Source organism: Cupressus sempervirens, chromosome 3, assembly GCF_028749045.1.
Source record: "Cupressus sempervirens isolate cs-2001-9-10 chromosome 3, ASM2874904v1, whole genome shotgun sequence".
Taxonomy (NCBI): domain Eukaryota; kingdom Viridiplantae; phylum Streptophyta; class Pinopsida; order Cupressales; family Cupressaceae; genus Cupressus; species Cupressus sempervirens.
Genome location: NC_143120.1, coordinates 1,030,451,901 through 1,030,473,047, shown reverse-complemented (window position 1 = coordinate 1,030,473,047; position 21,147 = coordinate 1,030,451,901). Strand labels below are relative to the sequence as shown.

At 34.1% G+C, this 21,147-nt stretch overlaps 1 pseudogene; it reads left to right on the top strand.

Annotated features, from left to right (window-relative positions):
- Positions 1-1,696: 1,696 nt before the first annotated feature.
- LOC149570260 (2-alkenal reductase (NADP(+)-dependent)-like) lies at positions 1,697-2,408 on the top strand (annotated as a pseudogene).
- The last annotated feature ends 18,739 nt before the right edge of the window (positions 2,409-21,147 follow it).

The following is a 21,147-nucleotide window of genomic DNA, read 5'->3' as shown; positions in this document are numbered from 1 at the left end:
TGAAGAAACACCAAATTTGGTCACTTTTCCATTAAAGAACTCAACCATTGAAGCCTCTTTTGCAAAATTCAAAGCCACTACTTGTGTCCATCTTGTGAAGTAATATTTGGAAACCAAAATCCATTTATGACCAGCACTAGAAGGTGGATTTATTGGACCAATGAAATACAAACCCCATTGAGAAAAAGGTTGTTCAACTTGAGAGCAACCAATGTTTTCTTTCCTAAGAGGAAAGCACATTTCTCACATTTCCTCACCCACTTTTGGTAGTCATTAAATAAACTTGGATAATAATAACTAGCCCTCACGATCTTCATTGGAGCAATCATGGATGAGAAATGACCACCAGTAGGGCCATTGTGGAACTCTTTCAATAACCTGCTAATTTGATCAATTTGGATACATCTTAATAGGACTCCATCATAATCCTTTCTAAACAATACTCTATCCACCAAGAACTAAGTGTTGGAACTCAAAATTGAAGCCCCAATTTTGAGTACCATTGAGAAATCAAGCCCTTTAAGCACTTTTTGATGCACATGTACCTGGCTATCCATTTGAGGCCTAAGAGGTTCTTAATGTTTCTAACACCTTGAATATAGTGGGTCTATGTGTTCCATGATGATAAATTTTCATTCTAAGCCATTTTGTGAAGTCCTATCTTGAGCAATTGTCAATTCTGCATTGTGTGTCAAACAATGACAGGAGGTCATGTTTGTAATTGAATATCTTGCACCCAGTAATGTTTCCTAACTCACCACTTTGGAATTTTTTAGTGTTCATACCAGATAACCTATGTTTCATATATTGAGTCATTTCGAATCTGTATGACTAGGTTTTCAAATGTGATTCCAAATACAGTTTCTAACTTGTTACTTGTGTCAAGAAGTGCAGATTTGTAAGTACCCTTGTTTGTGATGTCATATCTAAAAATCTATTATAGATGAGAACAAACAGATCATACCACTATGTTCTACTTTGAAAATAATTCAAGTATGCCAATTTTCAAGTCTTGACAAATCCATTTGCACACTTTCCTAGGTCCATTGTATTTGCAAAAGATCTACTTTTGTCAATGTTTCTAGTCTACAAATTCTGAGTAGCACATTTTGACTACTCGCCAAATCTGCCCACTTATTCATCATGAGCCCTAATCCTAGATTTATTTTTTTTCTCATGAAAATGAACTAATTCCCTAGTTTTTGTTCCCCCAAGTGTCAATTTATCCAATTTTTGAAGCTAAATCAGAAAGAATTTTATGGTTTTCTGACATGTTTTCTTGTAGGCATTTCTGAGAGGGGAACTTTGATAATCAATATCTTTTGACTGAGAATTCTTCTTGAGATGAGATTTGACAAGGTAAAAGTGTGTGGAACAAAGAATTTTTGTCTCAAATTTTAGGGCTTGATTATTTGTTCGGATTAGTTTTTAAGGGGAGTTAAAGGACCTCCTGACACAAAAATCATAGTAGCAGAAAGAGGTGAAATAAGTTTTTTTAAGTTTAAAAAATGATGCAAAATAATTGGTTCTTCATCAAATTGGTATTAGATGGTGAATAGACCATTTTGATATTTCAAGTATTTGAAAATGAATTTTTTTAGTTGGACCCACTTTGGGGCCCGACTAATTCCATTAGAGGCAATAAAGGCGGTGGTGATATGATTGAGGCATGAGAGTAAACTTTTCTAATCAAGTAATGAAGGGAAACTATACTAAAGTAGAAGGTGTTAATGTGAGTAATACACAAGTGATCTTGAAGGATTATGTAATTGGAATGCCAAAGAAGTCTGTTATGTTGATAAAATGTACCAAGCTTCCATTACAATTGAAAGATGGATCACAAGACATTATTCGTGTAAAGAATTTGCATTTGTCATGTGATCCATACATGCAACACCACATGAAAAATATTGCTTCTTACTTCTCAGCTACTTTTACTCCTAGATTGGTTATCAATGGCTATGGTATCTCCAAGGTTGTAATATCAAATCACCCAGAATTTGAACAAGGGGATTTGGTATATAGCTTTACTGGATGGGAAGAGTATAGTATGATACCAGAAGGCAAGATGATGTGAAAGATCATACATACAAATGTACCTATTTCCAACTATATAGGTGCTTTAGGAATGCCTGGACACACAACTTATGTTGTTTTTTTTAATGTGAGCTCCCCTAAGCTAGGGGAAACAATCTATATATCTATAGTTACTAGAGAAATTGGTCAACTTGTTGGCCAAATTTTCCAAGTTGCATGGTTGTTATGTTGTTCAAAGTGCTAGAAGCAAAGAAAAGGCAGACTTACTAAAAAACAAGCTAAGTTTTGATGATGCATTTAATTACAAGGAGGAGCCCATATTCATGTGGGAAATACAAGGAGAAAGAAAGAAGGTAGCTCATGCCAAATAAAAAGCTACATGGGAGATGGCCAATCAAAGGCAGACACAATATAACATTATCGAAGTCATAGTTTATAAGCAAGTTGCCACCATCATTATCTAAAGAGGATCAAAGTCATCTAAGGGAAAACAATGGAATCCATACCAAAGGTTGGGTGGGTTGTGAAGAAGAGGTTATCAAACATATTAAGATGCCAAGGAAATCATTTATTTGAAGTTTCCAAAGCCACCTGAGCAATAGTCAATGTTGAAAGTGTGCAAAGGAGACTCGCGTGAGTAGGCAGTGACTAAGAAAGGATTTTTCATAAAATGTATTGGAGACATATCGAGTTGAAAGCAACAAATAAAAAATAACTTATGCCATGTAGTGCCCCTCGTGTTTGTAGCCTATACCTCATCTATTTTTATTCAAGAGATACTTGATACAATTATTGTTATTTGTACCTTGAGATGACCTAAGGGTTGAATGTTATACTTTGATTCAGTACCATAGATGCTAAACTATTATGCTATTTAATTTATCATATTTGCATGTTGATTCTATGTTGAAATGATAGTAGATCTATGATGATATTTGGTTATATGGTTTATTGGACATATTTGTTTATTATGTTATGAGATGGATTCTATGTTATGGTTATTTACTTCATTCTTTTTCTTTATAATTTCTATGAACATGAGCGATGTAAATGTATTAACTAGTTAATTAGTGCTTTAATTGCTTCAGCTATTATATTTCACTTGATCATGTGTTTTAGTATGTACAAATTATATCCCTAACAATGGTACATGGAGTTAGTGATTTAGATATTCATATTTTACCAATGTCATCCCTATATGGTCAATGTATCCTTATTTTGTTGTTTTAAATTAAAACCTTTTGGTGATTAGTAAATCAAAACTTATTTAAATTATGTGATTAGACATGTGAGTGTGTTTGTGCATTTAGAGGTTCACTTTGCCATGAAAGTGTTAAGTGTTTTTTTGTGTTTTTAGGTTTTTGGGTTTTAAATCTTTTTGGATTTAATTTATGGCAACTTTGCCTTAGGTGAATTTCCTTTATGGATAATAATCTATTTTAGTTTGGGTCAATTCAAAGATTAGCTACTCCATCTAGCTATTTTCCATAATCAACTATTCACTTGAAAAGTGAATAAGTATTAAAAAAGTGAATTCATTATTCACTTCTCACTTTTTAGAAATAGGATTCTTTTTCTATTTGTTCTAGGTATTGCGAGCATGGTTTTGTGCGAGATCAGTCTCATTGGATTTGGCTTGGAGAGACCTTGCTTTGCCACCACTTTTGGTAGTTTCAGTAGACTCGTTATTTGATGAGGCCATTTTTGGAATCTACCCCTTTTACTATCAGGTAGGGCCTTTCCATTTTATGGTCTTTGCTCTATTTTAGCTTCTATTTTTTATAGTTGTTTGATAGGAGGCTAAGAACAAGTATTCCCCTCCATTTCTACTACCCGATTGGTTAGGTATGAACATTTCCTATATTTTTTGGATGGGGGTTTGGGATTTTGAGCCATTATGCTAGCTATTTTTGCATATGGTGTCCAAACTCAATTATTATTGGATTTTCAAGGTTTTTGCACCCATGAGGAATTTAGATTTTTATTTTGGAATTTTTCCAATTTTGGGGTTTTCACCTCATTTTTCATGTCACCCAATTTTATCAAGTTTTCTTGGGATGAGTTTGGTTGCCAGCTTGGATGATCCATTTGGATATCAGTCGGACCTTTATTGCATTTTGGTTTTGCATTGGGATGCATGTAGCATATATCATCTTGAATATGTTTTCAGTTGATTGACATTTTTCTCTGTGTTCTCATCCAATCCTTTTGTTATGATCTTTGTGATGGTGGTGCACCACACATGAGTACATTTATTGGGTGACCCATGGGGCCTAATCTTCCATGGTACCTCTAGAAGTTGTGATCATTTGGGATGGGTTGGGAATTTGCATGCCTATGGGCACTCATCATTTGATGAGCATGGCTAGGGTAGGGTAGCATATGGAGGGGGCTTCTATCTTGTAGCCCAATGACCATGGTGCCATGGGTCGGTAGAGGGAGCTTTATAGAAGTGATAACTAAATAAAATATTGGGTGGTAATAAAACTAAAGATAATAAAATTCTTGTATTGATCCATTCCATTAAGGGATACTAAATTCACATGATCCAAGCTTGGGCTTTTTTATGGTAAGTGACTCTCCATGATGTCAACCCCTACTTAGTAGCCCTTTGAGATGTCTAACTAGGACCTCTAGTTATGCATTACCTATGTCTTAGATTTAGTCATCATACTATGTGGTGTATGTGTTAGCCATGGATGTTTTCTTTGCATGTGTTTGTGGTTGGATCATTATCTCCATCAGCATTGTGGGTGTGGACCTATGGGTGCCATGTGGTTGGGAGGCATAGCTACCTTCACCACTACTAGGGGCTAGTGTATAGAGATAGTCTTGTATCCTAGTGTGACCATTGCTAGATCTTTTCACTTGGTACTTCAATTTATAGAGTATTCTTTTTTGTGATTTTTTCTTTCATTGGTATGCTTGTATATCTTATTTAGATGATGATAGTTAATATCCCATTTCTTTATTATGATGATTAGCATGTGATAGGTGATGTTATCTACTTTGTAGGATTAGCTTATGCTTCACTAATAGCATGTTAGATTTCCTTATGCTTATGTTGTAGAATGTTTAGTAGTGACATCCCTATCACAATAGTATTGATGATCTGATTGGTGGATCAAGATGTTACACATGGGGGATGGCTAGGGTCTACGATGGTCTTATGATGCCATTGATAATTGGGAAGAAGTGCATACTTAGTTTAGTTATTTTTCTCAATGCAATGTTATTTTTATTTAACTACAATATTGGTTTTAGTTCACTATGATGTTTCACTTCTATTCTTCCCTTCATTTTTAATTAGATGGTTAGACTATGCTTCTAGTTTTTCATCTTTCAATTATGATTTGAGTTTTCTCACCTCAAAAGGTGGATCTGGTAATCCCTAGTGTGGAGGAACTTTGTTTCATAGTTTCCTTAGCACTTTATTACTTTTTGTGTTTGTGTGCTAATTTAAGTTCTTGCACAAGATTACACTTTCTTATGTGAGGATGCAAGTCTTTGCATGGTGTGGTGGGTTTCTTCGTGTGGCTAGGCACTTCCTGATAGAAAACCCTACACTAGTTTTGGTGTTTTGGTCACAAGCCTTTGCACATAATTATGCACTTCTTCACGCGAGAATCTTGTATTCTTAGGCTTCACATGAAAAATAGGGGCTATCTAGGTTTGTCAGATAAAATTTTGGAAATTGGTTTTTGATACCCTTTTTGGTTTTACACCCTCCTAGTTCAAAATAGAGTTCCTAAGGGGTTTTAAATATATCATTTAAGTATAAGTCTTATACTTAAGATATATTTTTATATATGTGATGATTCATTTGAGATAGATTCCATACCTTTACGAGCTAAGATAAAGATTCTAGGAAATTTTAGGGCTTCAGAAATTAAGACTTAGGCAAATTTTAGGGTTTTAGGATTTCAAACATAGCCAATTTTTAGGAGTGAGAATTTGTCTTTCAACTTGGTTGATCTCTTATGTTTTCTTACTTATGTTTTGGTTAGTAGTAGCATTTGGAGATTCATTGGTGTTTGGATGATTGTTAGTCTTTCGTTACGATCTTTTTGATTTGTGTATGTTGTTGTCATGCACACTTGCACTTGCAAAAAAACAAAAAAAATCTTTCTTATATTTCATCCTTGTTCCAAGGATCTTCAAGTGGGGCATTACATGCCAAAATAGAGGAGTTAATAGAGAAGGGTAGATGGATCCTATATGAATCAATGAGAGATCCAATAGAAGAAGTGACATAGATGGAGAAGATGCCACGACTATCATGTTTGGAAGGTATGGTGGCCTACTAACTTGGTTACCTCTGGTGCAAGTAGGATGAGAAAGTATGACTTGAAAGACCTTAGGAAAACACCATTCGATAGAAAAGATATTGCATGAAATACAATTTGAGGGAGAAGCTATGTTAGCTTAGACTACATGCAAGAGTTTGATGCCATACACTCTTCCATGGCCAAAGGTCATTTTAAATCTCATAGAGAAGGAGATCTTCTTATAAAGAGTTATCCCACATTCATGCCATAAACATAAAATTTGATGGTAAAATAGAAAAGCGCACTATTAGCCTTGTGTCTTACAATGACAGCCTTTTGAGAAGGAAAAGTAAATTGTGTGGGGCCCATGGTCAGCCCATTAGAGGCCATTGAAAGAAAATTTTAAACAAAATGATGAATATGATGATGTGGTAGACTCAAATCCAGAGCCATAAGATTGTGCTACATGGAACATTCTGTGGTGGCTACTTCCCCACTTGGGGAAGTTTCTCAATGGATAAGTAAAGTGGGGAAGCACCTAGGCAACACATGGTAGTGGGCCAGGCTAATGGTGATGTAGATGGTCTTGTCAAAATGAGGTGCCAATGACTAGGTAGTTCTCAATGAATAATATGATGCCATGTGGTAGCACTTGAATGGGATAAGATGGAAAAAATAAAATATTTTAAAATGTTAGTTTTAAAAGTTTTGTAGAAGGGTACATGTAGACTTGTTTCAATTTAAAATGATATTTTCCAAAGTTTACACTTTAGAAATTTTAAATTTTTAAAAAGTTTAAAAGTTGCAGTCATAGAGCCTTGGTAAAGGAACAATTTTTGAAATAACTTTTAGGGGGTTTCTGATAGGAAAAATGTGCTCTCCAATATACCATCAAAACTAGGAGAAAATAAGCTATCCATTTTTTAAGTTGGTTTTTGCATAGGATGTCATTGATACATGCTATGGGAGGTTTTGTCTCTCAAAGTGATTTGTGTGTTTTATCAATTATTTTGAGTTGTTAGTTGTAGAATTCAATGGAGAAACACCTCAAACACATTCAGTGATCTTGTATCTAGTTATTTTGAGTCTTTGTGGTGTTTTGGATTCAAATTGATCAATTGGAACATATCCGTGTTCAGTTATTAGATTTTTGTCTTTTATTGAGATACTTTGCACTTGGAAAGGAAAAACAGAAGGGATATGATTAGTAGTTGATGGGAGAAGTTAGAGAGAGGTTATTTAGGTTGTTGGAAAAGAATTCTAAGGGGACACTTGGCATCTTTTGATCAAATCTGAGAATTTCTTCCTTGCTATATATTCTTTCTTCTTCTTTTTTGTAAAGGTTTGTTGGTCAATTTTCAACTTTAAGTTCTGGGAGCTCTGCTTAGGCTATAAAAGCCAAACACCCAACATTTTCTCTTGTATTGAGTAACATTTAAGTTTTTATATACATAATTCTCATCTATTAGGTGATTTGTGAAGTATTTTTGTACATCTTCCATATATTTGTTTTCAAGGAAAATGAATAAAAGAACAACAAAGGGTTTACATTCATTCTAATTTGTCAACCAAGAGCATAAATTAGGTTGCATTTTTTTTAAGAAATGCATGTGGTTGAAATTTCTTGCTTGTGGAACAAAGAGCCATGTAATTGCTTGATATTTATCATAGGTTTTGCATATTTCATGATGGGATAGTTTGAGTATGAGATTCATTTTGATGCAGATGTCTATTCACAAGGTGAAAGATAGATCACGATTCTTGATGTAGGAATTATGTCAAAGATTTTTGAAAGATGTATGGTTGTAATTTATTTAATTGTCTAATAGATTATTTACTAATTAGTTCTAGGTTCATTCACTTTTGTTACTCATACCTAGGTCTTGTTGATATCAACATATTATATCATTTTCCCTTTTATGTTGAAAGTTATTCAAAGTTTGACCCTCACATAGCTTACTAGTTTCATGAGTCATGTTATTAGCTATTTCATGCTTGTGATTTCTTGGTTAAGTATAGAAGATTTAGGGGTTTCATGTATTATTCTAGATCTTAATTATGCTCATTGTACTAGTCACATAATCAGATCTTAAGAGGTTCACCCACCTAGGTTTTGCAGAGCTTGAAGTGAAGAAGGAGTGTAGCCTTGTAGTTGGCCTAGGTTCTTGGTGAATTATGTCCATTATTGGAGATAGCTGCCCAGAGATGCATTCTTTCCTTGCATACTTGGTGATTCAAATTCTATTAAATTAGGAACCAACAAAATGGTGACTCTGTTGGGGAGTCTATGAAGAAATTCATTATTAGAAGTACTAGAATCTTTGGTATAAATAGCATTTTCAAAATTTGGTTGATTGACAAACCTTGAGAATTTGAAAAGATTTAGTACAACAAGAAATATTTACTACAACAACAATGTCATGAAGTGTTTTCCATTTCTTTGCTGAAGATTCATGTTTCCTAGTTAAGTTTTATCCATTCGTAGCAGTAACATTGAGGTTGAATGCAAATTGTATTTCTCAAGAGTGTTCATCTTCAGTCAATTTAGCTAGTTGTTTTTTTCAAAGTACTACTATAATTTCAGAGTTAGAATTATGTAAAGGTGGTTTCTCTCTTCTAAGTGTTCAAAGATTTGTAAAGTTCTACAAGGCGAGAATCCAATTCAAATCTATCATGTTATGAATTATGTTTTAAATCTTCCTCATAATTGTTAGTGGAAACTCTCTAAAGGATCTTTGTACCAGTTTAGATTAGTTATATATAATTTTTTTCAAAGAGTTTTTAGCTGAATCAGGTAGATCTAAAAGTTATGTTAAGTTTTAAGAAAGAAGAGAGATATATAAGTTCTTGACTAATGAATTTCCAAGTGTTGTTTGATCTGCTACCATAAGAATTTTTGAATGATAAAAATGAATCATAGCAGTGATTTTGTTTGGTTCTCCTCAAGGAGATGGTAGCTCTATAAGGATTTGATCAATGGTGTGAAGAATTGAAATCCACACCTATGCCAATTAGCAGATCAATATTTTGAAGCATCAACACTAAAGGTATTTTACACTTTCATGTGATTTCATTTCCAAAAAAACTAAGCTATGCAAAAATTTCTTCATCAAGTGGTAATTTCAGCACTAAGTAGGAGATTAGTTTGATTTATCTCAGCATACTTTGTGAAGAATAGATTCAGCAAGTGTTTTCATATCTTGAAGTATGTTTGGAGTTTAAATTGGTAGAAAGAATTTCAGATTTGCTGCAAGCAATGAATTTTGAAGGTAACTTTGGTGAATGAATTATAAGTTTGTTAGAAATGAAAAATTTCCCTTCACCTATTATGTAGTCCATTGTTAAAATTTCTAGATCTATTTCTACCAAAAGATACATGCCTTTGAATTTTCATGGCATTCATGGTTTTCCAAACTCTATATCATATAATCTTAGAAAGTATTTACCTAAGTTTAGTGGGAACCATGAGAATTTAGCCAGTCATCATATTTAGATGTTCAATGACTTGGTTGGTAATTTTGAAATTTCTCATGAAGATATTTAGATGAAGTTGTTTATTCAAACTTTACAAGGTGATGCTCGGGATTGGTTTTTCTTTCTACTAGCATGTTCAATTTCATCTTGGGATGAATTACTTTCAGCCTTCATGAAGTAGTTTACGGAAAGAGAAAGAATCTTTGATTATTTTGATATGTTGTTGAAGATCGAAATCATGAATGGTGAACTAGTTCCTAAATTTAATATCAGATTTGCAAAGGTTCTAAATGACATTCCTAAAAGTTATAAGCCCAATGATCAAGTGTGTCTAGTTGTTTATCTTGATGAATTTGATAAAAAGATCAGTTACCTATTGAGAGATAAAGAGCTAAGACTTTGCATTAGGCATTCATGACAGCAATAGAGATTGAAAACAATATAAAGTATAGTTTAACTAGGGTTAACTTCTCTAGGAATGTTTTCTAGCAAGATGAGTTGCAAAAGACAAATCAATATCATAAAGAGTGTTTATTTTCAAATCAGCAAATAGATACCCCTACTATTTTAAATAATCTAGTTGAAGATTTAGAAGTAAAAAAAAGTGAACATGAAATATTTTTTTTGCAAAAAGGAGCTGAATCCATTTTTGTTGAATATAGGACACATGTTAGTGATATCATAATAGCAGATGACAAAGTTAGTTGATTTGACCAATTAGATATGCAAGATGTAAATTCAGTGGTTTCTTCTCCTATGGATGATTTGTTTTATGTTGAGAACATAACTAATCATGAAGTTGAAGGATGTTCATCTCAGCATGAGGATGAAGAAGCTAGAAGTGATGTGTCGATTAATGAAGGTGAAGTTGCTGATTTGACATATTGTGAAGACAATGACAAGAGTTGTTACTTGAATCAAGACGAGGACAATGATAGTATATATTTGTCTTCATGTGAATCAAATGCAAATTGGTAAGAAGAAAGAAATGATGAAAGTGAATACTCTTATTCTAGTAAAGGTATGAGTTCTATTTCTAGATCTAAAAGTAAAATTCCATTTCAGAGTTATAGAAATTAGCTTGAGGTTGAAAGTTGCGAAGAAGATTTGTCTACACAATATGAAGACAAAAAGATTATCTATAAGGATGGATTACCTAATTGTGTAGATGAATGTTTGTAGGATACATGCAATGATAATTAGCATAAAAACAATTTTGAGGTTAATGCATCAACACCTTTTAGTAAGCTAAATGATAATTTGTATGCAAGACAGTCAAATCACCTTCATGAAGACAATGCAATTAACATTGATCTACTTTCTACATGCTTCATTGATGGAGTTGAAGGTGATGTTGATCTTAGATAGTTTTGACATTTGAGTGTCAAAAAACTTAACCACTTTTTATATTAAAGCCAAGTACACTATGTATGTTGAGCCATAGTGTGTGTCGAGTCAAAATTCCAATAGGTTCCAAGTGACTTCAGGTGCCAAGCATTATATAGGTGGAAAGAATTATAAAGGTGTTGAGCATTATATAGGTGTTAAGTCACAATTGATGTCAAGAAAGATAGAATGTAATAGGTGTTGAGAAAAGTGGGATAGTATATGTGCCAAGCACCTATAGTCTAGTATGTGTTGAGTAACACAAAATCAATATATGAGTATGTTCCCTCACAGACTCAAATGTAAACTATTTTTGGATCCGACATATAAGGACTTCAAAGAATAACAATGATAAGGACAAATAGTTTACATTTGTATCCAATCAAAACAATGGAGAAAGCATACAACAAATGAGAAAAATGCAAGGAATGAGAAAGAACTTAAGATTCCATATGGATCATAGATCCTTACCCAACCCTAAGTCTATGAAGTCATTATAAGAAGACTTAAACCCCATGATTTTATGTTGTTGAAGGGAATTCAAGGAAGTTTCTAAGAAGATAGCAAATTGCAGAACAGAGCAAATAGCAAGGGCATCACAGACTCAGTGAATTGAGCAACAATTACACATCCATTTGATCAGAAAAAAGCAAGGGATGTTAATAGATATTAGATCAATCAAGGATCACATTAGAGTGAGCAGATCAAGTGCCTAAAATCAGCAATTAAAGATTCTAAAAAAATAGGACAAAGGTTTCTAATACTCTCTAACCATTGTATTAGATAGTGAAAATCCTATGTTGATAGGTTAGCCTAATAGCTACTTTGTATATCCTTTGAAGAGGTGACTAAATCCTTTAACTAGGTGACACTTCATGTAAAGTGTTTATAAATCCTCTAACTAGGTCATTATTGACACAGTGTAAAGCCTTTAAAAGGGTAGGCCTTTCAAAAGTAGACGATCATAAGTGGTCAAAAAATGATTTTTGCAATAATTTTTGTTGGTGTCATCCCCACACCAGTTTTACCTTTTTATTCTTGGAGGGTTTCTAGGTTACGAAAGCTGGTGTTATGTGTGTTATTGCATGTATCTTCTTTATGTTCACTTAATATTTTTACATGCATGCATCTTATTTTTAGTTATTTGATTTAAAGGATTAGAAAAGGTTAAAAGTGTGGTACTTCTAATTCACCTCCCCCCCCCCCCCTTAGAAGTACTCTTCCCTTTTTGAATATTTCAACAATTGGTGTCAAAGCATTGGTTCTCACAAGGAGAAACCTAACAACTTAGAGAAAAGATCTGATGCAGGAGCATCCAGAGGTATAAGGGCAATTTTGTGTCACCCAAAAAAATATACTTAGACTTAGTTTTTGTTTCATGTGTTTTCATTTTTGGATACCCACTTGGGTCAAATAAAGGTTCCAACTCTCACAGTTCCACTATCAGTGTTCGTGTAAATCCCAAAAAAAATAGGAGTATGTAATTGAGCCATCATTTTGGTGAACTAGGAGGTGTAAATTGGCTAGATGAATTTAATTGTAATTTAGATCATTCCAAAAAAAGAATCAGGTCAAAAGGCCCCACGGTTTGAAAGTTATTGCAATTTTTCAGGTTGTGGAGACCTCCTAAGAATGCTTCAAAGTCAGGTTAGGGGCATTAAATGACCTCTAAAAGGGCCAAAGAATGGGGGATGAGAAAAGTTGGTCCATAGGGCTATAGGGCACTTTGAGAGCTTTCCAAAAATGTAAACGATTCGTCAATCGGAGCTACGGTTCAAAAGTTATGCCTCCCGGAAGTTTGGTTACCATTTCTGGATTCTTCTAGATTTGCATCGATTTCTAACATAGCTTCTAGAACCTTCTACTTGGTCGGTGGATGCCTACTAGAACTTTTTAGAATGTACTCCTAGTCCTTAACCGTCTAAGGTCTATTTAAGGAGATTTTTAGCATTGTAAAAGGTAGTTCGGAGTGGAGCTTGAGAGGAGGTACTGAAAGGAGAAATTATCTCCAGATTTATGCTATTGTAATCCCTTAAGGCATGTTTTGAAGTTTATTTTCTCTGTACTGTGTGTACTAGCTTATTTTATCAGTTAATATAATTTCCCCTTTTCTATTGTGTCCATTATGTGAGTGTCCCCATCAAGATCTGAAGATGTAAATTTTCAAACTTGGGAAGATCATAGACAATCAGGTGATTGATGTTCACCTTGCTCTACACAAACTAGAGGAAGCTAAAGAAGAATTGAGAAAGTCCTTAAATAGAAGGGAGGACATAGCCATAGCTGAAAATGACATACACTACAAGGATATTGATACCACACAAGTGTTTCTCAATGGAGATTCTAAGCAATTTGATGCAGCAATAGTAGAACCGATGGAGAAAAATAGAGCACAAGCTAAGGAAATCAGACTACTCAAGCTTGAACAAGAGTCACAAGCCATAATTTTTTGTGAAGTGATTGAACAAAATAAGAGAGCCATTGAAGACAACGTCATGATAGAAGATGACAAGAGAAATCTTACCAAAAGATTGGAGGAGAAGACAATGGAGTTTGAAAGAATCTCAAACATGTAGCTTGATACCTTGAGCCAAATATTGAATGCTCATCATGAACTAAATATGAAGGACATTGTGATCACTACATTCAAAATACAAAATGATCAATTATAGAATGAATTAAAAAGAGAGAACGAGATAGTAGAAAGCTTCAACAAACCCAATGAGTCTATCAAATACTTTGAGCAACTACTAAAATCATCAAGGGCTACTAATGATACTTCAGGATATGGTTACACCAACACTAAGCAAGGAGAACCATCTAAGATAGTAGAAGGAAGGAGTAACAAAGGTAAGAACACTAAACCTACTTGTCATTTCTATGGTAAAAAGGGACATACCTCTAATGTATGTAGAAGCAAGAATAGTCATCAACATGATAAGCCTAAAAGTGCAAGCTTTTGTCACAAGAGCAAAAGGCAAGGACATCAAGCACATGAATGTAGAACCAAAACTATAAGGACACCAAGATTTGAAGGTTAGTACTACAACTACAAAAAGTATGGACATAGAGTATTTGAATGCAAATCAAAGCCTATGTGAACACCTAATTAGCTTGCAAGAGGAAATAACCACGGTCATCACTACAATTGGAATTACAACACTAAGTATAGCTATCACTATTGTCAGGAGTATGGAGACATTACTTAAAATTGCACAAGGACACACTTTAGAGGGAATTATAGCAGATGATTAAGTCAAACTACATGTTTTAGTTGCTTGAAAACTGGTCATATTAGTAGGAATTGTCCAACAAACCCAAAAGCACCCAAGGTAGAAGTCAACAAAGGAAAAGAGAAAGTTGGTGTTGAACAAATAAGAGGGCAAATGAACAAGACTTGGAAGAAGAAAGATGAGTGTAGCACATCAAATGGAGAGATCACTTCACCCAAAAGGTCAAGTGATAACATCTCATCCAACTAAGCAAGAATAGGTGTATGGTACTAATATACAAAGTTATATCATACATCAGTTCCAAGACAAAGAAGTACTACAAGGAAGAAATCAGCATGAGAAAAGATGCCAAGATAAAATTTAAAGTTTTTGCAAATACTATTGAACTATCCTTATAAGTCAAGCAAAGTACTAATGGATGCTAAGTTTTTAACAGTGACTAATTTGATAGTTGAAGTCGAGTGAAGTGGAGAGCTAGTGGAAGTTGAGTAAATGAAATACAATGCAAGCTGAGTTATGGTGAAACCTTTAAGTGCCAAGTTTACAACTGTATGCACTCAACATTTAATGCTAGGCTTTGACAAGTATAAGGTCAAATTTTGATCATTTTCATGCCATTCAAACATAGAGGAAAGATCAAAAAAGAGTAGGAGTGATCAAACAACAACTTTGAAGCCATTTGCATTAATCTCAATAGTGATTCTGTTGGAAATGATTGAAATGGTCATGAGAAAAGTTGTTAGCATAATATATGGAACTGGTAAAGAATGTCCTCAATCATTGTTTTGTCTTTGATGTCAAACTTGCTACTTGCAGGAATGAAAATTGCTTTAGTGATCCAAATACTATCAATTAATTGATTGTCAAGGTGGAGGCAATCAATAAGATGTAACTAGAACACCTAGAGAAAGGTTGAAGTTATGATGTTGTAATGAAGTACAAGGATCAACTAAGCCATTGATGAAAAAGTGTATTTGATGACATACTATAAGATACAAAGAATGAGCACACTGAAACATATCAAAGATTTAAGGTTTTAGCTAAGTCTTTTGTAAAGCTCAAACTAAGTTCATTAGAGAGAAGGAGTCGACCAAGCTAGTAATAGCCGAACAAATTCCTAGTTGATGCTGAGTAAACTTCAGATGTCAAGTAAACTCCAGATGTTGAGTAAAATTTAGATGCCGAGTAAACTTCAAATGCCAAGTAAAATCTAAATGCCGAGTAAACTTCAGATACCAAGTAAAATTTAGATGCTAAGTGACACAGAGCAGAACCAAGTGCCGAGCAGAACCAAGTGTCGAGCAGAATCAAGTGCCGAGCAGGTATAGGTACCAAGTCACATAGAGGTGTCGAGCACTAGTAACTCAATAATGCCGAGTTGCTGCATTATTTTGGAAATCAAAGATTCGCTAGATCTAAGATGACAAGGTTGTTATCTAGAAATATGTGAATCAAAAGGAAGATAAGAATGATGAGTTGGTGGCACAAAACACCATGTAGAATGTTTTTTATGGATACAATTGGTGAAGTTTTTAGAAGAGAACGAGATATGGGGTAGATACATTGTATCCTACCTAATCCATCTTGAAACCCTAAAATTGGAGAGGGAGAATTGAGCGGCAAAGGAAAATCAGACTTCTATTTAAGAAGACATAAGTTAATGAAAGAGAGAGAGAGAGAGAGAGAGAGAGAGAGAGAGAGAGAGAGAGAGAGGTGGTCAAGCATAAAAGTATGAAGTACTAAAGAAGGTGCTAAGGAGAAGAAAGCACAAAAACTCTTTTTGGATAGATGACCACAAGGATGATTGCATTGGCAGAATGAGTAAGAAGACTCAAGGAGATGAAGCTCGAGAGGAAGACAAGAAGTTAGAGCTAAAGTGATTAAAGCCAAGCATAAGGATTGAACTGAGAGTGTGATCTAAAATTTGCAAAGTATGTTGTAAGTTATATCAGATCAAAAGACCATTATCGTTACTTTCTAGCAATTTTTATAGTAAGTTTAAATCCTATGGACTTAGGTTGGTTTAATAACCATTAGATAAATCCTTTAACAGGGTGACATTCCAAGAGAATGTTCTAAAGACCTTTAACCAGGCCCATTCCTAACAGTTTGGTGAAATCCTTTAACAGGGTCACATTTAAGAGTGTGTTGTAAGCCTTTAACAGGGTAGACTTTTAACAGGGCATCACTTCAAAAGAGTGAGAATCAAGTAGCATGTTACTGGTGGTTTTTCCCAAATTGGGTTTCCACGTAAATCATTGTGTCATGTGTTGATCTTGAATGTTTTATCTTTGCATGTTGATTTACAGTAACTTTCTTATATGATTGATTTAAGTATTGGATGGATGAAATGTGTATGGATTCATTAAAAGTAGTAAAAAGGAATTAAAAGGGAATTTTGGACCTTGAATAACTGATTCACCTCCCCTCTCAGTTATTCTAAAGAATTCTAACAATTGGTATCAGAGCTTGACTGCTGATTTAATTTAAAAGGACTACAAGCAGAAAAGATCAAAATGGCAAAAAGAGAAGTTCCCAAGCTTAACAAAGACAACTTTGTCGCATGGAAAAGTTTGATGAAGTTACATCTTGGATCCATAGGAGATTATGCCCAAAATTCAATTGTCACTGAACATGTAGATCCAATGGGTGCTCCTACTATAGAAGACATGAAAAACAATCAAGAACATAATCAGACGATGCTAGAAATTGTCTCTGCACTTAGTTATGTAGAATTTGATGATATCAAAGGATGTGACACTACATTAAAAATGTGGAAAGCCCTATCAGAAATCTATGGAGGAGATCAGAATGTACAAAGAGCAAAAAGAGAAAGTCTTAGAGGAAAGTTTGATGACATGAAAATGGAAGAAAATGAGAATGTTGCTTAGTATGGTGCAAGAATAAAGGAAGTGGTAAGTGCAATAAGATGCTTGAGTGGTCAACTGGATGAAGATACTGTTAATAGTAAGTTCTTAAGAACCTTGCTCCATATCTATGCTATAAGAGTATCAACAATACAAGAGCTAAGATGTATACCGAGAAATAATCTAAGTTTTGAAGGTATAATCGGTAGACTCACTACATTTGAGTTATCTAACTTTGACAACTACAGACCTGAAAATGTTGAATCTTCTTTTGAGGCCAAGTTATCACTAATAGATGTTGAACAGATGAAATCAAAGAAAGGAAGAAAAATGAAGTATGTATCCAGTGACAGTAGCACTGATGAGGAAGATGTGGAACAATTGGAAGCATTGCTTGCTAGAAGATTTCACAAGGGCAAAGGAAAATTCAAAGGTAAGATGCCTATCATTTGTTTCAATTGCAATGAAGTAGGTCATATCGTTGCAAGGTGTCCATAGAAAAAGGATTCCAAGGAAGGAAACAAATACAAGTACAGAAGAAATGATGACAAGAAAGATTACAAAGAAAAAGGTAAGAAGTGTTATATTGTTGAAGAAAATTCCGATGACAATGATGATGAAGTTATTTATGTAGCCATGAAGGACCAATCTGATGAAGAAGAGACCACAGCACTGGTAACATGTATAAACAAGAATGACAGATGGATCATAGATAGTGGATGCTCACATCACATGACAGGAGACAAAAGTAAGTTTGTTAACTTTACTTAGTATGATGGAAATAGTGTTAGATTTGGTAATGATGCTCCATGTCAAATAAAAGGAAAAGGTTCCATTAAGCTTACAGAACAAATTTCATGTGACAATGCATACTATGTTGAAGAATTAAACTACAATTTACTAAGTGTCTCATAGTTAGGCAATATAGGTTGCAAAGTGGAATTTGGAAACAAAACTGCAAAAATCTATGATACTGATGGTAAACTGATAGGAAAAGGAGATCAAACAAAGAGTAATTTCTTTTATCTTGATATGGATGATGTTTCCTACCTATTTGCAAAATTTGATGATGAATGGTTATGGCATAGAAGATTATGTCATGTCAACTTTGAAAATCTAGTCAACATCAGTAAAATGAAGAAAGTCAGAGGTTTACCAAAATTGAACAAGCTTGATAACATCATGTGCAAACAATGTCAGCTAGGAAAGATGAAAAAGTCAAGTTTCAAAAGCAAAAACTATATATCTAAAGAGATACCTGAGTTAGTTCACACTGACTTATGTGGTCCAATGGAAATACAAAGCTATAGAGGAGATAAATACATAATGCTAATTTTTGATGATTATTCCAGGATGATGACTATTATGTTCTTAAAACAAAAATTTGATGCTTTTCAAATGTTGAAGTGGTATGTGGCTAGAGTTGAAAAGGAAACTAGAAAAAGCTTGAAATGCCTAAGATCAGATAGAGGTGGTGAATTTACATCAAATGAATTCGAAATATTCTGCAATGACAAAGGAATCAAAAGACAAATATCAGCTCCTAGAACTCCCCCACAGAATGGAATTGTTGAGAGAAGAAATAGATCTGTGATTGACTGTGCCAAAACATTAATGATGGAAAAGATTGTTGCTCTAAAATACTGAAGAGAAGCGGTAAGTGTAGCTATTCATACACTAAACCGAGTACAAGTCAAGAAAGGTACAAATACAACACCTTTTGAATTATGGTATGGTTACTCACCCAATGTAAAACATTTCAAAGTGTTTGGTTGCAAATGTTTTATCGTTAAAGATGCTAGAAATGGAAAATTTGATGCAAAAAGTGATGCAGGCATATTCTTTGGTTATTCCACTAGAAGTAAGGCATATAAGTGCTTGAATACTAACACTAAAAAAATTGTGGAAAGTGAAAATGTAAATTTTGATGAGAACACAGAAGTCCAAGCTGAAGTACCAAAGAAAATGGAAGAGTGCAGAACCTTTGTGTATTCTTATGAAGGAATGAATGATGATAAGGATGATGTCAATCAAATTGAAACTCAACAAAAAATTTTAGTATCAACCAAGTCTCAACCAGTGAATGCCAAGTTGCGAAATGAATAAAATGCACAATCTGATTCTGAAAATAGTACACATGATGAAGAACAACCTGACAATGAAGTGCATAGTGATCCTGAATCTAAAAGATCAAACATGGAAATAAGGACAAAGCCAAGATTATCCAAATATGTAAAAAGACATCACCCTGTTGAATAGATAATTGGTGACAAAAATGCAAGACCAATGACAAGGAACAGACTAAGAAAAGAATCATGTCTAATCAGCAAATTTGAACCCAAGATAGTATATGGTGCACTACAAGATGATGACTGGTATAAAGCTATGGAAGAAGAAATTGATCAAATAAGAAAAAATAAAACATGGAATTTGGTTCCTAGACCAACTAACAAGAATGTGATCGGCACCAAATGGGTATTCAAAAACAAACTAGATGAGAATGGTGAGATTACCAGAAACAAAGCTAGACTAGTATGCAAGGGTTATGCTCAAGAAGAAGGAATAGACTATGAAGAAACATTTGCTCCTATTGCTAGAATGGAAGGGGTAAGAACTTTACTTGCATATGCTGCCTACAAAGATTTTAAAGTCTATTAGATGGATGTAAAATTTGCTTTCTTAAATGGTATACTAGAAGAAGAAGTCTACATTGAACAACCAGAAGGATTTGTTGATGAAAACAATAGGGATATGGTGTGTAAGCTACATAAAGCACTCTATGGTTTGAAACAAGCACCAAGAGCATGGTATGAGAGACTTCACAAGTATCTAGTGCAAATTGGATTTGAAAGAACTGATGATAACAGCAACATGTACATCAAAGCAGAAGAAGGTAAAGACATTATTTTATCTAAAATATTTGTGGATGACATAATGTTTGGTGGTAAGGAAGTACTTTGCAAAGGTTTTGCTAACAAAATGAAACATGAATTTGAGATGTCTATGTTTGGAGAAATCAAATTTTTTGTTGGATTGCAAGTACATCAACTCAAACATGGAATATTTGTTACACAATCAAAATACATCAAAGAAATTCTCAAAATGTTTGGATTGGAGGAATCCAAACCAGTCAACACACCAATAGCCATAGGAAATAAGCTATCCAAAAATGATGAGTCAGCTGAAGTCAATCAAACAACGTATAGATCCATGATCAAAAAACTACAATATGTTGTACATAGTAGACTAGACATAGCATTAGCAGTTGGAATAGTGGCTAGGTTCTCTGCTAATCCTAAAGAAAATCATCTCAGAGTAGTGAAAAGAATAATGAGATATATTAAAGGAACTGATGATTTTGGTCTATACTACAACAAGAATGGAAAATTTGAGCTCAATGCATATACAGATGTAGACTGGGGAGGTAACATTGATGATAGAAAAAGCACAAGTGGAGGTGCATTATTTCTAGGCAAAAGGCTGGTCACCTGGACTAGCAAGAAACAAACATGTACATCTCAGTCCACTGCAGAGTCAAAATATGTGGTAGTTGCAGTCAATTGCACAAACATTGTATGGCTCACACATCTATTGGAAGGAATGAAAGAAGAAGTAACAAAATCTTTGATATTGTATTGTGATAATACAAGTGCTATAAACATATCCAAAAATCCAATGATGCATGCAAAAACCAAGCATATTGCAATCAAGTATCATTATGTCAGAGAATTGGTAGAAGACAAACAAGTAAAGTTGGAATACATTCACACAAAAGAACAAACTGCAGATATCTTTACCAAACCATTGCCCAAGGATGCCTATGAATATCTTAGAGGCAAGTTGGGGGTAATACCCCTAACTCAAGCAGTTTAAGGCAACAAG